Source organism: Ovis canadensis, chromosome 14 (genome assembly GCF_042477335.2).
Source record: "Ovis canadensis isolate MfBH-ARS-UI-01 breed Bighorn chromosome 14, ARS-UI_OviCan_v2, whole genome shotgun sequence".
Lineage (NCBI taxonomy): Eukaryota > Metazoa > Chordata > Mammalia > Artiodactyla > Bovidae > Ovis > Ovis canadensis.
Genome location: NC_091258.1, coordinates 66781862 through 66800308, shown reverse-complemented (window position 1 = coordinate 66800308; position 18447 = coordinate 66781862). Strand labels below are relative to the sequence as shown.

At 46.1% G+C, this 18447-nt stretch overlaps 1 non-coding gene across 1 annotated transcript; it reads left to right on the top strand.

The window, feature by feature from the left end:
- The first annotated feature begins 12231 nt into the window (after positions 1-12231).
- TRNAA-AGC (transfer RNA alanine (anticodon AGC)) lies at positions 12232-12303 on the top strand. Its single transcript has one exon. It is a non-coding gene; the product is annotated as a tRNA-Ala (tRNA).
- Positions 12304-18447: the final 6144 nt, after the last annotated feature.

Sequence of the window (18447 nt, the reverse complement as noted above, 5' to 3'; positions counted from 1 at the left end):
TTTAGTCTGAAACAAAAATTTCAGAAACAGAACTGTCTTATTATGGGCAAGGCACTCTTGATGTTTTTGAAACTATTCCATTTCATGTTTCAGAAGTTATGCTCATTGTGACCTACTGATTCTACCAGCCTTATCATCTGTGTGTAGGTGTGTGAGTGTGTGTGTGTGTATGTTAGCACTTCCTTACTTCCTTGCCTTATAAACTGTTTCAGACTCAAACTGTATAGTTCCTGTTTCAGTCCTAGAATCAATCATTTCTCTAAAGAACTGTGGCCCCTTTTGTTGGAGAATGATGTTAGAAATGAACGCCTGGGCTCTGAATGTCCTTGTTGCTATTGATGATTGCTTTTTAAAACTCTACCTCTTTGCATTGTTATAGTCATTGCTCCAAATATTACTACCACATTAATTTTTCTTTAAAAATCTTAATGGTTATCTCACATGGTCTGGAGGCAGGTGAGACCAGGATTGGTTCAGTGGCTCAATGATATAACAAAGAACCCAGACTTTTTTCCCCTTCTGCTCTGGTATCTTCAGTATTTTCTGTCTTCAAGCTTATTGCTTTATGATGGCAAGATGGCTGCCACGGCTTCAGACCTTACTTCCCAAGGCAGTAACTGAAGTCAGGATGGAATGGAATAAGATTCTTTCATTTCCCTTTATCAGAGAGAATAAACCTTTTCTCAAACCCCTTCAAGTTTTATTGGCACATAATGGATCACATGATCACTTCTAAGTCAATCACTAGCAAACAGGAACAAGGTTTAGACCAATCAGGGTTCACCTTTTGGAGCAAGCCTCGCTTTCCTTGAGTACATTGTTACCTGACGCCTGGAAAATACTGGGGCTGGGTTAGCAAGAGAGGGATGTGTGGTGGGAAAAAGGTCCACTCCCTGGAAATGGTTTGGATTTTTCTTGGGAAATTCCTGGGGGCGGGGGAAGGAGGAGAGTTAAGTTGTCTATGATATGGGGAAAGATTTTTAACCCCCTTCTTTCTGTGTGTGTGTGTGTGTGTGTGTGTGTGTGTGTGTGTGTGAGTCACTCAGTCGTGTCTGACTCTTTGCGATCCTAAAGACTATAGCCCATCAGGCTCCTTTGTCAGTGGGATTCTCCAGGCAAGAATGTTGGAGCGGGTTGCTATTCGTTTTCCAGGGCAATCTTCCTGACCCAAGGATCAAACCCACATCTCCTGCACTGTAGGCAGATTCTTTACCATCTGAGCCACCAGGGAAGCCCAAGCCCCTTGCTTGACTTGTTTCTTTTTTGTCTCCAAACTTTCTCCCAAAGCAGTTTCCTCAAATTCACCTTCTTCCTCCTGAAGCTGATTCATCCCAGCATTACTGCGTGAGGGCATCCAGGGCTGGAGGGTTGGCCCTCATCTATGTGTGGCTTCCATGTCTGCACCCAAGCAGCTGTTATAGTTGCTAAATAGGCTAAGTCACTTCAGTCATGTCTGACTCTTTGCAATCCCATGGACTGCAACCCTCCAGGCTCCTCTGTCTATGAGGAGGTATTCTCCAGGTAAGAATACTGGAGTGGGTTGCCATGCCCTCCTCTGAGGGATCTTCCCGACCCTGGGATCAAAACTGCGTCTCTTATGTTTCCTGCATTGGCAGGCGGATTCTTTACCACTAGCGCCACCTGGGAAGCCCCAATTAGCAGGAAGGCCAAAAAACAGGCCAAGAAGGGCATTTAGGGACTTCCCTGGTGGTCCAGTGGCTAAGTCTCCACGCTCCCCAGTGCTCAGGACCCAAGTTTGATCCCTGGTCAGGGAACTAGATCCCACAGGCTGCAACTAAGAATTCAGATGCCACAACTAAAGATCCCACATACTGCAGTGGAGACCGAAGATCCCACCTGTTGCAACAAAGACCCAGTGCAGCCAAATAAGTAAATAAATAAACATATCTTTAAAAGAAGAGCATTTAGGGTTGTCACTGAGATCAGTAGTTAGGGTAAGTAATTCGAGATGCTGTAACAAATAAACTCCTAAGTCTCAGTGTCTTAACACAAAATTATATATCTCACTTACACGATGTCTAACATAGCAGTTCCTTTTAGGCAGATGGTCTACAGGGCCCTGGTTCCTTTTCTTTTATGGTCCCGCTCTCCCCAGTGGGTTTCCCAGGTGGCGCTAGCAGTAAAGAACCTGCCTGCCCATGCAGGAGATGTAAGAGACGCAGGTTAGATCCCTGGGTCAGGAAGATCCCCCTGAGGAGGGCATGGCAACCCACTCCAGGATTCTTGCCTGGAGAATCTCTGCGGACAGAGGAGCCTGGTGGGCTACAGTCCACAGGGTGGCAGAGTTGGACACGACTGAGCGACTGAGCATGCACGCATGCATCCCCTGCACACTCAGACTTCTCTTCTGGATTCTCTATCGATCCAGAATGTGGGAAAAGAAAGGGCACAGAGCGTCATGTGGTTACTTGTCCTGGCAGTAGCACATGTATTTGACCGTGTTTCATTGGCTAGAACCCAGCCCCATGGCCAGCTGTAACTGCAAAAGAGACTGGGAAACCTCTGGCCATTTGCCCAAGAAGAGTAAACAAGATTTGATGGTCAGTGGACATTTTTGCCACAGGAGATGACCCAGACATTCCAAATGTCACTTCTGCTTGCATCCTCTTGGTCTAAAATTGTTCATGGCCACTTCTAGCTATAAGAGAGGCTGATTTTGTAAAACTGATACTTTATGGATTTTTAAAACTATGATCGTCTTAACTTTAAGAATTAATTTTGGGGAAGAATTGGCACGTCCTCTTTTGAAATTTCCTCGTTTGACTCCTACTAACGTGGGATAGGATTGTTTCTAGGTATTTTAAAGTATTTTTGCTGACAATGTGAAAGGAGCCCAATTTCCCACAACATTCTCTAGAAGCCCAGGATCTATCGACATGGTGACTTTTTATAAGTGATCTTGAGGGCACTCTTTCTACCCCCTTCTGATGGCTATGTCAGAAGCTTTCTCTGTCTCCTTTATACTTTAGTAAAACTTTATTACGCAGAAGCTCTGAGTGATCAAGCCTCGTCTCTGACCCCGGATTGAATTCTTCTCCTCCAGAGGCCAAGGATCCCCGCATCTTTGCGTGATTCAGCAACAACCTTTCATCTTGGGGGCTCATCTGGGATTCTTCAGGACAAGATGAGCCTGATAATCTATGAGAGCCTACTTCTGCTGACTCCAAAAATCTTTTTGAGTCTGCTGTTTGATCCTCAAGACAATGCCTTCCTGTCCTGGGCTCACTCCTATGCAGCATTTCATAATCGGTCTAACTGCTGGGTCTGCGGAGCACTCCCCTCTTCATCAGTGGAAGGCTTCCTATGGTGGACATCTCCACTTCAGGGAAAAGACTTTCTCCAAGTCTGCAAATACCTTCAACAACAATCACATGTGATGCCTCGTCTTAAACTGATGACATCTAACAACCTTAAGATGGACTGATGTAACTACGGACATAATGTGACTTTTCATTTTAACTTGATTTAATGACTATTTTGCCTTACGTCTGTAACTGTATAATGGGCTTTTCTAACTGTCTAAAAACTTTTAAGTTACAAATGGTTGTCCAAGCTCCTACGAGTGCCACAGCCCCCTCCAACTATTACTTGGGGCCCTGGATCAGAGACCCTCAATATGAGGGTTAGGAGAATATGTTGCCTCAACAATTTAGGGGCTATGCCCCTAAATAGCAGGAAGTAGTTATGGAATGAAAATGACACCCCTTTTCCTTGGCAACATAATTCTCCTAAAAGTAAAGGGGGGAATGAGAGAGTAATTTCCTAGACAGGTTGATAAGAAGTCTAGGGGTCCCCAAGAAGAGAGGGGTCTGGAATTCTGTATCCTACCTAAGGACAGTCTCTGGATTAAACCTTCTGGCTAATTCTGTTACCTTTAAATGTAAATTATGGGAGTAGGTCTGGTCTTTACAAGGATTCAGTTCAGTTCAGTCGCTCAGTCATGTCCGACTCTTTGCGACCCCATGAACTGCAGCACTCCAGGCCTCCCTGTCCATCACCATCTCCCGGAGTTCACTCAGACTCACATCCATCGAGTCCCTGATGCCATCCAGCCATCTCATCCTCGGTCGTCCCCTTCTCCTCCTGCCCCCAATCCCTCCCAGCATCAGAGTCTTTTCCAATGAGTCAACTCTTCACATGAGGTGGCCAAAGTACTGGAGCTTCAGTTTCAGCATCATTCCTTCCAAAGAAATCCCAGGGTTGATCTCCTTTAGAATGGACTGGTTGGATCTCCTTGCAGTCCAAGGGACTCTCAGGAGTCTTCTCCAACACCACAGTTCAAAAGCATCAATTCTTCTGTGCTCAGCCTTCTTCACAGTCCAACTCTCACATCCATACATGACTACTGGAAAAACCATAGCCTTGACTAGACGGACCTTGGTCAGCAAAGTAATGGCTCTGCTTTTGAATATACTATCTAGGTTGCTCATAACCTTTCTTCCAAGGAGTAAGCGTCTTTTAATTTCATGGCTGCAGTCACCATCTGCAGTGGTTTTGGAGCCCCCCCAAAATAAAGTCTGACACTGTTTCCACTGTTTCCCCATCTATTTGCCATGAAGTGATGGGACCAGATGCCATGATCTTCGTTTTCTGAATGTTGAGCTTTAAGCCAACTTTTTCACTCTCCTCTTTCACTTTCATCAAGAGGCTTTTGAGTTCCTCTTCACTTTCTGCCATAAGGGTGGTGTCATCTGCATATCTGAGGTTATTGACATTTCTCCTGGCAATCTTGATTCCAGCTTGTGTTTCTTCCAGTCCAGCGTTTCTCATGAGGTACTCTGCATATAAGTTAAATAAGCAGGGTGACAATATACAGCCTTGACATACTCCTTTTCCTATTTGGAACCAGTCTGTTGTTCCATGTCCAGTTCTAACTGTTGCCTCCTGATCTGCATACAGATTTCTCAAGAGGCAGGTCAGGTGGTCTGGTATTCCCATCTCTTTCGGAATTTTCCACAGTTTATTGTGATCCACACAGTCAAAGGCTTTGGCATAGTTAATAAAGCAGAAATAGATGTTTTTCTGGAACTCTCTTACTTTTTCCATGATCCAGCGGATGTTATAAGGATTATATAACAATAATGTATCCTGCCTGAAGGCAGTCTCTGGATTAAACCTTCTGCCTAATTCTGTTATCTTAAAATGTAAATTATGGGAGTAGGTCTGGTGAGCTCTTTACAATCTCCAGACGTTCTTTGGATTCATTGGAGAGTATATAACTCCATTGCTAACATTAGCAAGCGGGTACTCTTTCTACCCCCTTCTGATGTCTATGTCAGAAGCTTTCTCTATCTCCTTTATACTTTAATAAAACTTTATTACACACACACACACACAAAAGGTGATCTTGAATCCAGCCTCCTATTGAAAGTGTTAGTTGCTTAGTCATGTCTGACTCTGCCATCTCGTAGACCGTAGCCCGCCAGGCTCCTCTGTCCATGGAATTCTCCAGGCAAGATTACTGCAGTGGATTGGCATTCCCTTCTCCAGAGGATCTTCCCAACCCAGGGATCAAACCCAGGTCTGTCACACTGCAGGTAGCTTCTTTACTGTCTGAGCCACCAGGGAAGCCTCCTATTGAGGTTGATTCTATTATCAGTTTGTTCTCTGCATTATTTCTAGGTTACTACAGATTTACTTTTTTGCTCAGGGCTATTGCTGCTCAAGATATTGTTCTTTCTTTCTTTTTGCTTTTTGGCCCCACTGTGCAACATGTGGGATCTTAGTTCCCTAACCAGGGATGGAAGCGTGCCACCTGCATTGGAAGCTCAGAGTCTTAACTGCTGGATCACCAAGAAAGTCCCAAGACATCATTGTCTGTGCCATCATGATGCAACCTGTCTTAAAGGATGCTCTGTTTTTGTCTCCAGGATTTTCTTCCAAGTCACTGTCACCCATGCCCAAGGTTAGAGGTATGCAGAGAGCCAATGACATCTGCAGGTTGACTGCTGCCTGACTGACATTGGTTGAAGAGGAAGCCTGCATTCAGACACGTTAAAATGAGCAACCAAGAATCAGTATTATCCATGGATATGTTTATTTATATATTTTCTGGATCATTTGATAATAGGTTGCAGGCCTCATGTCAGATTACCTCTAAATGCTTAAATGTGAATTTCCTAAGAACAAAGATATTTGCTTATGCAATTACAGTGTGTGTGTGTGTGTGTTAGCTGCTTAGTCATGTCTGACTCTTTTCAACCGACGCTTTGCGCGACCCCATGGATTGTAGCCTACCAGGCTCCTCCATCCATGGAATTTTCCAGGCAAGAGTACTGGAGTGGGTTGCCATTGCCTTCTCCAATGCAACCATAGTACAATGATCAAAATCAGGAAATTCAGCAGTGATACAATAATCTAATCTACAGACCTTTATCAAAGTTCTTCAGTTGTTCAAAAACTGACCTTTATAGCAAAGAAAAAAAGATTTGTTTTAAACCTTTATTTTACCAGTCAGGATGACATAGTCTATTTAGTTATCATATCGCTTCGTTTGGAACAGTTCCTCGATCTTTCTTTGTGTTTTACGACATTGACAGTTTTGAAGGTTTCATGTCAGTTATTCTGTAGACTGTCAGTTTGGGTTGGTCAGATGTTTTCTCACAACCAGATTCAGGTTATAGACTTTTAAAGCAGAGAAATTGTCATAAAAGTCATTCTGTGTCCTCCGTGCCTTTTATCAGGAGGTAGAGAATGCGTTGTGTCCCATTGCTGCCCATGATGTTTCTCACTGTAAAGTTACTCTTTCTCCCTTTGTAATTAATAACTAATCCATAGGGAAATACTCCAACACTGTGTGAATACCAGTTCTCACCAAACCTCCACTTGCTCGCTTTGGATGACTTCATTTTCCCCCTACAGATTGCTATTCAAGAACCAGCCTAAAAGATGGGATCTAAACTATCCAGTCTAAACGAGGAGATCCCCAAACATACATGTGGATGCGTGTTAAGTCACTTCAGTCGAGTCCAGCTCTATGCGACCCCATGGCCTGTAGCCTGCCAGGCTCCTCTGGCCGTGGGATTCTCCAGGCAAGAATACTGGAATGGGTTGCCATTCTCTTCTCCAGGGGAATCTTCTCAGCCCAGGGATTGAACCTGGGTCTCCTGCATTGTAGGCAGACTCTTTATCATCTGAGCCACCAGGGAAGCCTCACAAGTACGGAACTCTTCAAAGGCATGGCTGCGATGAGTGCCTTTCTCTCTTTATATGAATCATATATAAATTGTAAACCCTCATCATTTTTTTCACCCCAGAATTGTAGGACAGCCTAATCTCCATCCCTCCGTTAACCCTCTCCCAGGACATAAATGATGGGTACTATATTCAGCAAAGATGCCCCCAGGGATCCACATCCATGTCTGTAACCACTAGACGGCAGGGCACAGGACCATTTGCACACATTTCTGCCACCTTCTTTTCTTTCCTGGCAAAAGTGTCACAGACATAAAATTTCCGGAGGGGGTGGCTTTGTACTCTGTGAACTCATTGTCTCACCTTGCGGCAAATGTCGTTGTTTTATTCCATTCATATGGTGAGCATCCCAGCTTGTGGGCAGTTCTGATGGGGAACTTGTCATCCAGGGACCTTGAACCTGGATGGCACAGTTGCATCAGCTTGGGCCCCCCAGGGGCTGGGAGCAGCTCTGGCGCTGATGGAAACAGACGTTGGCCAGGGCGGACCTGAAGCACCCGCCAGCAACGCCAATGCTGGTTCTTCCTCCAGATCCCACTATGATCCATACGCCTGGCACCTCAGTCTTCCCCAGGTCCCTATTGGATATTCTTTTGATTCCCATTTTTAAAATTAGGCAAGTGAGGTTACCATGGACCAGGGATACATAGATAGTGGCAAAGCTTGGGTTTGGACACTGGCCTGCCTGGCCCCAAAGGCTGGGATCTTGTTGTTGTTCAGCCGCTAAGTCACGTCCGACTCTTTGAGACTCCGTGGACTGCAGGACACCAGGCCTCCCTGTCCCTCATCATCTCCCTGAGTTTGCTTAAACTCATGTCTATCGAGTCAGTGATGCCATCCAACCATCTCATCCTCTGTCGCCCCTTTCTCCTCTTGCCCTCAATCTTTCCCAGCATCAGGGTCTTTTCCAGGATCTTGACTTTGGTGCTATTCTGCTTCTGGAATTATCCATGGAGTTATCTAGAGGTCTTTGATAAGCTATTCAATAAAAGGCAGATCTAGCCCATGAATCCTTAAATATTCTCCCAAAGAGATACCCTCTCCCCAAATGACACCTTTTGTCCTCAAAACAATTCTTAAGTTCTTGGATTCTTAGGGGTTCAAGACCAAAGCTAGGCAGACTCTTCAGCTTCCCATCTTCCCCCCAGTAAAATGTCCCCTCCTCCTAGGGAGGGGCAAGGAGAGATCAAGGGGGAGATTTCACTCTGCCTTAGGCTGCCTTCAAGAGTATGACAGATTTTCTTCTCTGGAAATGGCTGCAAAAACCATCTATGGCTGCAACAAGGCTTCTAGAACCTTGCTACTCCTGCATCAAGAGTGAGTCTGTGTCTCCTTCCTCGGGAACTGAGAGAGCCTTGGTGACTGCCTTGACTAATAAAGTGGAAGTGATGTTATGTAATTCCAAAGCTAGCTCATAAAAATGCCACACACTTTCAAGTTGTTCTCGAAAATCCCATGGACGGACGAGCCTGGTGGGCTGCAGTCCATGGGGTCGCTAAGAGTCGGACACGACTGAGTGACTTCACTTTCACTTTTCACTTTCATGCATTGGAGAAGGAAATGGCAACCCACTCCAGTGTTCTTGCCTGGAGAATCCCAGGGACGGGGGAGCCTGGTGGGCTACCGTCTATGGGGTCGCAGCAGCAGCAGCAGCAGTGTGGAAGGCTTAACACAATACCTGGCATACAGTAGGTGTCCATAGTGTGTGCTGAGGGAGGAGGGGGTATTCCCTCCACCCTCTGCAGAATCTCCAGGGATCCTCGTCCTCGCTCTGTCCTCCACCGCGAGTCTGACCCGGTAGGTGGTGGTGGTGAGAGGTCCAGAGAAGAAAGGAGGGGAGGGGTTCTTCTAGCCGGGTCAGCCCTGTTGTTCTCTCATTTCCCAGCAGCGGGCGCTCTGATGAAGTTAGAATTACAGCTCATCGCCATTGCGGTGACCATAGCTAGCCCTGTTTGCGCAGATCTGACTGCACGCGGCCGAGCGCTTTGGCTCTCTTAAATGAGACAGGACTCTCAATGTCTTTCTTAAAATTAAGAAATCTGGCAGAGTCACGGGCTTTTATATTCACTATATTTGTAGAAGAAAAGTGCCAACCATCCTCCTCTGATGGAAAAAGAAAACCGACAAGTATTTATTCCTTTTAATAATAGCGATGATGTTATCACCATGGCAACAAATGATTAAGGAAGACAACCAATCAGAACTGCAGGTTTCTCCCGGAGGTTATTTTTCTCAAGACATGGCAACAATTTTTAGGAGACTCTCAAAGACTCTTTTGTTCAACTTATCCTTCAAGGACAGTCTTAAATGAACAGACCAGGTTGGTGACAGGAACCCAGCCTCCAGGGTTGCACAGGAAAACCAGATGGGTATTCTTAGTTTGCTTCCTTATGGGATGGATTCTTTAGATGGTTTATTATGCAAAACAGCATCTCTGTATGCAGCTAGCTGCAGGGGAGAAAGGACATCTTTACCTCTTTTTTACATTTTAAACATTATTTTTATTAAAAATTTCAAATCACTTTTTCACACTCCCTTGGTTAATAGTTGGGTACTTGCATGTTAAAGAGCTGGTTCTGAATCTCTTGGGTTGACATCACAGAAAAAAGCAGCACCTTGATCTTGGACTTCTCAGCCTCCAGAAGTGTGAGAAAATATATGTCCGTTGCTAAAGCCACCCAATTGAGGGTATTTTGTCACAGAAGCCTAAGCAGGCTAAAACATTGAGTTCCCTTCTTCTGCCCATAGTCTCAGTGGCCCACAGACTAACGCACACCTCTCTTTCACCTCTGTCCCCTAAACACTCCTGAACAAGGGATTTTGTCCCGGATCAGCCTGACTGAGGAGAGGTCGAGAAAAAGCTCCATTTCCCTAGCATTCTTCTCTGGTTGAGGCATTGTCATAATAACCGCTCTTCATCTCACTCCCTTTCCAGCTGTGTTATGTGCGCAATAGAAATACACACACAGAAACTGAGCTCTGTGGCGCTGCAGCTTCTCAACAGAAGCTCCTCTAAGTCTTTTGAACAGAGAACATTTAATGCAGGAGATTTACTAGCAAGGTGTCCATAGGGTCAGAAAAGCAAGAGCCAGGAAGGATGGTGAGGGCAAAAAGAAGTAGCGCATATCAGCCCTTCATTCCTTTTTATGGCTGAATAATATTCCATTGTAGGCTTCCCTGGTGGCTCAGTGGTAAAGAATCTGCCTGCAATGTAGGATACAGTCTGTGGTGCCATAAAGAGTCGGACACGACTTAGCGACTAAATAACCACAGTGTTCCATTCTATGGATACGCTGAACTTTGGATTTTTAAAAAATATTTATTTGGCTGCACTTGGCCTTAGTTGTGGCATATAGGATCTTTTAGTTGCAGCATGTAGGATCTAGTTCCCTGACCAGGGATGGAACCCAGGCCTCCTGCTTTGGGAGCCCAGAGTCTTAGCCACTGGACCACCAGGTAAGTCTCCTGCCATACTTTATTTATTTATCTGTTGAAGGCCCTTTGGGCTGTTACTACCTTTTGGCCATCATGAATAAGGCTACAGTGAACATAGATATACAAGTTTTTGTTTGAATACTTCAGTAATTCTGTTCTCGGGTGATGAAAAATGCTCTAAAATTGATGGTGCTGGTGGTTGTGCAGCTCAGGGAATATAGCTCAAGCCACTGAGTAGTACACTTTAAAAGGGTGAGTTTTATGGCATGTGAATTACATACCAATTAAGCTGTTACAAAAACCCTGAAAATGCTCAAACTTAATTTTACATTTACCCACATAAATGTATGATAGGAGGCAAAGCACACAAATTCTTCCTTCACAGGTCTGGACCTTTCATTCTCCAGGGCTTTGTCACAGCAGGATGCCCTTATGTGTGTACCTGTGTGAGCTCAGTGGTGTCTGACGCTTTGTGACCCCGTGAACTGTAAGCCCGCCAGGCTCCTCTGTCCCTGGGATTTCTCAGGCGAGAATACTGGAGTTGGTTGCCGTTTTCTTCTCCAGGACATCTTCCCAACCCAGCGATGGAACTCGAGTCTCCGGCATCTCCTGCATTGGCAGGCAGATTCTTTACCACTAGCGCCACTTGGGGAGCTCGTATGGTAGTTGCTTTTCTTACATAGCGGCTCAAGTCTTCAAGAGATCAAGATGAAACTGCTTGTCCTCTTAAAAGCTAGATCCTGGACTGGCATAATGCCACTTCTGTCATACTCTGTTGGTCAAAGCAATCAGGGGTTCTGGCCCAATCAGTCTAAAATTACCAGGAACGAGCCTGTTGTATTATTCAGTTCAGTCACTCAGTCGTGTCCTACTCTTTGCGACCCCGTGAACTGCAGCACGCCAGGCCTCCCTGTCCATCACCATCTCCCGGAGTTCACTCAAACTCACGTCCATCGAGTCAGTGATGCCATCCAGCCATCTCATCCTCTGTCGTCCCCTTCTCCTCCTGCCCCCAATCCCTCCCAGCATCAGTCTTTTCCAATGAGTCAACTCTTCACATAAGGTGGCCAAAGTATTGGAGTTTCAGCTTTAGCATCAGTCCTTCCAAAGAATACCCAGGACTGATCTCCTTTAGGATGGACTGGTTGGATCTCCTTGCAGTCCAAGGGACTCTCAGGAGTCTTCTCCAGCACCACAGTTCCAAAGCATCAATTCTTCGGCGCTCAGCTTTCTTCACAGTCCAACTCTCACATCCATACATGACCACTGGAAAAACCATAGCCTTGACTAGACGAACCTTTGTTGGCAAAGTAATGTCTCTGCTTTTGAAAATGCTATCTAGGTTGGTCTTAACTTTCCTTCCAAGGAGTAAGCATCTTTTAATTTCATGGCTGCAATCACCATCTGCGGTGATTTTGGAGTCCCCAAAAATAAAGTCTGACACTGTTTCCCCATCTATTTGTTAGGGCTACCATAACAGTGTCTACAACAACTTAAATAAATACAATCCTGCTGTTCTCCCACTGGCCACCAGATAGTGCACTGGATTTAATATTAATACCTGACACTGGAGAAACAGCTGGGGGTATAGCTCAGTGGTAGAGCGCATGCTTAGCATGCATGAGGCCCTGGGTTCAATCCCCAGTACCTCCATCTACATATTTTGTGCTTCCCTAGTGGCTCAGACGGTAAAGAATCTGCCCATAATGCGGGAGACCCAGATTTCATTAGATCCCTGGGTTGGGAAGATCCCCTGGAGAAGGGAATGGCTACACACTCCAGTATTCTTACCTGGAAAATTCCATGGACGGGGAGCCTGGCGGGTTACAGTCCACTGGGTCGCAAAGAGTTGGACACGACTGAGCAACTAACAGAGCAGGTAGAGGCTCAGACACTGCTAAATGCTTTTGTTAATTTAGTTGAGATGGGACTTTTGATTTTTTCTTTAAAAAAATTATTCATTTATTTATTTTTGGCTGCACTGGGTCTTCATTGCTGTGCTCGGGCCTTGTCTAATTGTGGGGAGACGGCTCTAGAGCGCAAGCTCAGTAGTTGTGGTATGTGGGATCCTGCCATATCAGGGATGGAACCCATTTCCCCTGCATCGGCAGACTGATTCTTAACCAGTGCTCCACCAGGGACGTCTGAGTCTTTCAATTTCTTTATATAAAATCAAGTCTAGAAAAGACTTGGGCCTTTATTTCGTAATGTTTGTGGAAAGATAGAAGTAATCTTTTCCTGATTTGATAGAGAAGACCTACAGTTACTTATTATTAAAAAAAAAATACACAAAGGCTATTTAGGCTTGCTATCACCATGGCAACAAATAATCAAGGAAGACAGCCAATCAGAAACCTAGGCTTCTTTGAGAGGTTATTTTTCTTTGGAAATTGCAACAATTTTTAAGAGAATCTCCAAGACTCCTGTTCAAAATCTCTTTCCCAGGACAGGCTTCAGTGAACAGAGAACAGAGGTGAAATAAGATGAATGTTTTGGGGTTATTTTCAATCTGTCAATTTATCGAAGCTGATTTGATTTACTGATTGATTTATTGTCTTTTGGCTGCGCCAGATGGCTTGTGGGGATACTTGTTCCCGGACCAGTGTCCTTGACAGTGAAAGCACAGAGCCCTAACCGCTGGACTGCCAGGGAGTTCCCTTGCCTGAAGCTGATTCTTTAGAAGGATTTATGACGCAAAATAGAATCCCTCTCATTGAAAGTACAGAGAGAAGGGACATCTTTATCTCTCTCGCTTTCTTTTAATGTGTAAAAATTATTTTTGCACTGTGCATGAATTCACCTCAGTCATTAATAATGTTGATTGGATAATCTGACAACCACTTCTAACCTCTTCCCATGTATTGCTATGATACTATATAGGTGATGGACAGGGAGGCCTTGCATGCTGCATCCCATGGGGTCACAAAGAGTTGGACATGACTGAGCAACTGAACTGAACTGATAATAGCTAAAAAGGTCAGCTCCACTGTTTTCCAGACCCACTTGCAGCTACTGGTATGTGGTAACCTAGTTCTGGGCAATGAGTGTGCTGGAAGCTTTGGGGAATTATTTTTGCTGCTGGATAAAAGAGGAGAGGCATGAGAGGAAAAGACTCTGTCATCACCCCCTACCTCCTTGCTTTTTTGCTTGTTGTGTGAGAAGGTGATGCCTGGAGCTTGGCAGCCATTTTGTAACCATAAGGCAACAAGGTGGAAGGCAAAAGCTAACAAGTGGAGGAATAGATTCTTGGTTCTAAGTAACATGCTTGATTAAATCCAGAAGCCTCTTTCCTCCAAAATTTTAATTAAAAAGCTGAGAAATGTCCTTATTGTTTATGTCTGCTCTCAGTTTGGTTATCTGTAACTTGTAGCCAAGACACACCAGGCTGATCCATGTTCCTTCCCAGATTATGCTAGAGCAGGGCTCCCAAGCTCAAATATCCACAAAGACCAGGTAGCTGATGTGGAAATGAAGCTACTATAACCTTACTTTCCTTTTATTTGCATAAACTTATAAAAGGAGGAAATAAGCACACATCCATTTCTTAATGCCAGGAGACTCCCCACTTTCTGGACGAAGTGAGTTAATCATAACAGGATCAGTGATGCTTTTATCAGGGAGTTAAATATTTGCAGCCACAGCAATGAGCTTTACTTCCTATTTTAAAAACATGCAATGGATAAATAAAATTTCCCACCCTCAACATTTAGAACATGCTTTGTAGGAATTATGACCGCAGGGGTGAAGAGTTACATTCCAGAAGAGATCAACCGAAAACAGTGGGGTTAACGTGGCCCCTGACAGGCAGTCTTCTCATTCATTCATTCATTTACCCATTCATTCAACTAACACTTAGCTTCTCCTCGGTGCCACACACAGTTCAGGGCGATGGAGACACAGCGGTGAACAGTCAGGCACTGGTTCCTGTTTGCTTGGATCTTACATTCTTGAAACCTAATCAGAACCTTTCCCCACCTGTCTGGGAAAGATTTGCGTCAACAGTCTCTCGAGGTGACTTCCCTGGTTGTCTGGTGGTTAAGACTCTGTGCTTCCAATGCAGGAGGTATGGGTTCAATCCCTGGTTGGGGAACTAAGATCCCTTATGCCTCATGGTATGCCTCCCCCCCCGCCAAAAAAATAAAACCACCACAGTCTTTCCAGGCCAAAGTTTCTTATTGTTACGTGCTGACTTGTGTCATTCCCCAAATTCATAGGTTGAAATCCTAACCCCAGCACCTCAACATGTGACTGTACTTGGAGATAGGATGCTTAGAGAGGCGATTATGTTAAAATGAGCTTAAATTGGATTACCAGGTCCTAATCCGGTGGTATAAAAAGAGGAAATTAGGGCACAGACACAGACCCAGGGCAGAGCTTATGGGGACACAAGGAGAAGTTACCTGCAAGGCAAGGAGAGAGGCCTCAGAAGAAACCAACCCCCGGTGACAGCCTGATCTCAGACTTCCAGCCTTCAGAACTGTGAGAAAGTTAATTTCTGTGGTTTCAGCCACCTAGGCTGTTCTGGCAGCCCAAGCCAATAAATACATCCATGAGCGCTTCTAAAAAAATTTAATTTTAATTAATTTATTTAGTTGCATTGGGTCTTAATACAGGGTGTAGGCTTACTCACCTCCAGGCATGTGGAATCTTGGTTCCACACCCGTGCTTGAACATACCTCCCCTGCACTGGAAGGTGGATTCTTAACTGCTGGACCACCAGGTAAGTCCCCCCGTCAGCACCTTTGAAACTTGCAGCCAGTGGTTTCAATCGTAGTTCTAATCAATGCAGAATCTAAGTACTTGAGACTTATTTTTTTAAATTTCCAGGAATACCCTGACGGTCCAGTGGTTAGGATTCTGCACTTCCACTGCAGGGGGCATCGGTTTGATTCCTACTCGGAGAACTAAGATCCCACATGCTGTGGGGCTGTCCAAAAAACAAACAAACAAACAAACCCTGGATTAAAAAAATTCCATGAAAAGATGAGTCATTCATCCCATGTATATGCACCCAAGTTTTCTGTCGACTATTCTACGAATTGTCTGTACATGCTTCCTATTTATCCTGTGAAGTCTCTGAACCGTTCCCCAAAGGCTTCGGATTTGTTTACTTTCCTGGGCATGTGAAAGTGAAAGTGAAGTCGCTCAGTCATGTCCGACTCTTTGTGACCCCGTGGACTGTAGCCCACCAGGCTCCTCTGCCCATGGGATTTTCCAGGCAAGAATACTGGAGTGGGTTGCCATTTCCTTCTTCAGGGGATCTTCCTGACCCAGGGATCTAACCGAGGTCTCCCACATTGCAGGCAGACGCTTTAACCTTTGAGCCACCAGGGAAGCCCTTCCTGGGGCATAGTAAGCCCAAATCACAAATATGTAGTATTTGATTGGGTTTCCCAGGTGGCACTAGAAGTAAAGAACCCACCTGCCAGTGAAGGAGAAGTGGATTCAATCCCTAGGTCAGGAGGATCCCCTGGAGGGGGGCATGGCAACCCACTCCAATATTCTTGCCTGGAGGATCCCATGGACAGTGGAGCCTGGCGGGCTACAGTCCATGGGGTTGCAAAGAGTCGGACACAACTGCAGCGACTTAGCACGCGGCAGTATTTGATTCTTTCAGCCATTAGATCTAAATCTGCTACAAGGGATCTGTTCTGGGTGGGGTTCTTTACCCTCCATCAAATGGTATTAGTGCAGATAAGGGGTGTACAGACTCTCAGTGCTTCAGCTGGGATGGTCAACTGCAGCGTCTGCCCACGACCTCTCCATGTGGCTTAGGCTTCCCAAAACTTAGCAGCTGGGTTTTCCAAGACACTTTCCCAAGAGCAAGTGTTCCAAGAGTCAGTAAGCGGAAGCTGGCAGCCTTAATGTCACCACCACTTTCTTCTCAATAAACTCCATCTCCAGATGGGGAGGCCACCAGATAAGGAATTTGCGTTTACCTTTAGTTCATCCTTTGAAGAAGGAAATGGCAACCCACTCCAGTATTCTTGCCTGGAGAATCCCATGGACGGAGGAGCTTAGTGGGCTACAGTCCACAGGTCGCAAAGAGTCGGACACGACTGAGCGACTTCACTTTAGTTCATCACATTAATCTAGTAATTTTACACCATTAGCTCAATCAGTTCTCAAATAACCTCCTCACGATGTTGACGTTACCATTCCATCATTTTTACAGAAGAGGTTCTGAGGTGGAGAGTGGTCCCTGGTCTGGGCAGCCCTGCTGTTGTGTCATTATCGGCCAGCAGAGGGCGCTCCACACCCAGTCCCCATCCTATTTCTCTGGCTCCTAATAGCGACAAAGCCAAGGCTTATGTTCACCTCCTGCCTGTGAAAAAGTCAAAGTGTCAGTCGCTCCGTCGTGTCTGACTCTTTGCAACCCTATGGACCGTAGCCCGCCAGTCTCCTCTGTCCATGGAATACTCTGCGCCTGGGGCTGTATCAAATACATTTCTTGGACAATCACAGCTAAACTTCACAAGAACATCTGAGATTGAATTTTATAGATGAGGATGTTGAGGTTCAGGGAGGTAAGGGCCAAGGTCGCCCCCATAGTCAGTGGCAGTTGAGGGGCTCAGCTGAGGACAGCCTGATCCTCAAACTTGTTGTCCCAGGAAGGTTCCTGCAGCCCAGAGGGGGTCCCATCTCCCAGCACGACCCAGACAGCAACTCCCAAGTTGGCTTCTGACCCTGGGCATCCAAGGTGGGGCTCGGACAGTCCAGCTGGGCTGTGGGGACATGCCCAGGCCTTTGTGCCTCCCTCGAGATGTGCGGGGTGGGAGGTGCCTCCTGACCTCCTGGGGATAGGATCTTGGTTTCAGATACACAGATGGCTCCAGGACAAGAGGACTTGGAAAGGCAGAGATGGAGATGGTAGTTCAGGGAAAACTTCGAGATGGACAGTAGGGGCTGGTGCCCATGTCACCACAAGGATGAGAACACAACTCAGAAGCATCTGCACTTGAGACAGTGTGTGCTGATGCTCTGCAGAGCCAGGCTGGGTTAACCGGGTGGACTCTAGGGCCAGGCTGCGACTCCCTCCTGGGAACATTTCCTCCCCTCCTAAAGACGGGCCCTGGGGCAGCTTCAACACTGGCCCAGACCAGCCTCAGCCCCTCACAAGTCCCTGCTAAGGGTCCCTTATGGCATTTAATTCACCCAGATGCTGAACTGGGGAAACCTATTCCCTTAAATTACCACCTTAAGTCAGGGGCTACAAATCAGTGCTGGGGGCGGGGAGTGGACAGCCAGCCGAGGGACCCACAGACCTGTGGGAAGGGTGATGCCCATCATTGCTACTGAGAAAACCTGGAAATCTGGATTTTCCGTGAACTGCTCTGAATTGAAAATCTTTGCAAATAATTAAGATTTCTGTTAAACACTATGCAGGTCGAGTGACAGATTCAGCCTGTGGACACCAGCAGGAGGCCTTGGCCCTGAGAAGCTGGTGCGTTTGTACCAGCTGCACTTCAGATGGGCAGGGACTTTCCCTCTCCTTCCCCTCCTCCCCTGCCCCTGTGACTGGTCTCCACCCCTCCCTTCCCCTCCCCCACCTCTTCTCCCCTCCCCCAGGAGCACACCCCCTGCCTTTCAGGCTTCTCTTCCTGGAATCCTCTCTTCCTGGAGCAGGAGGTTCAGCCTCCTGGCTTAGCTGCATCCTGACCCTCCCCTTGCCCGGCTGGAACCTCCACCACACAGGCCAGCCCCCATCAGATTGGAATGAGGAACAGAGGCTCACAGACGCTGGCCAGAAGCATGAGTCTGGAAGGGATCGGGGCTCCACGGAGAACAAGAAACAAC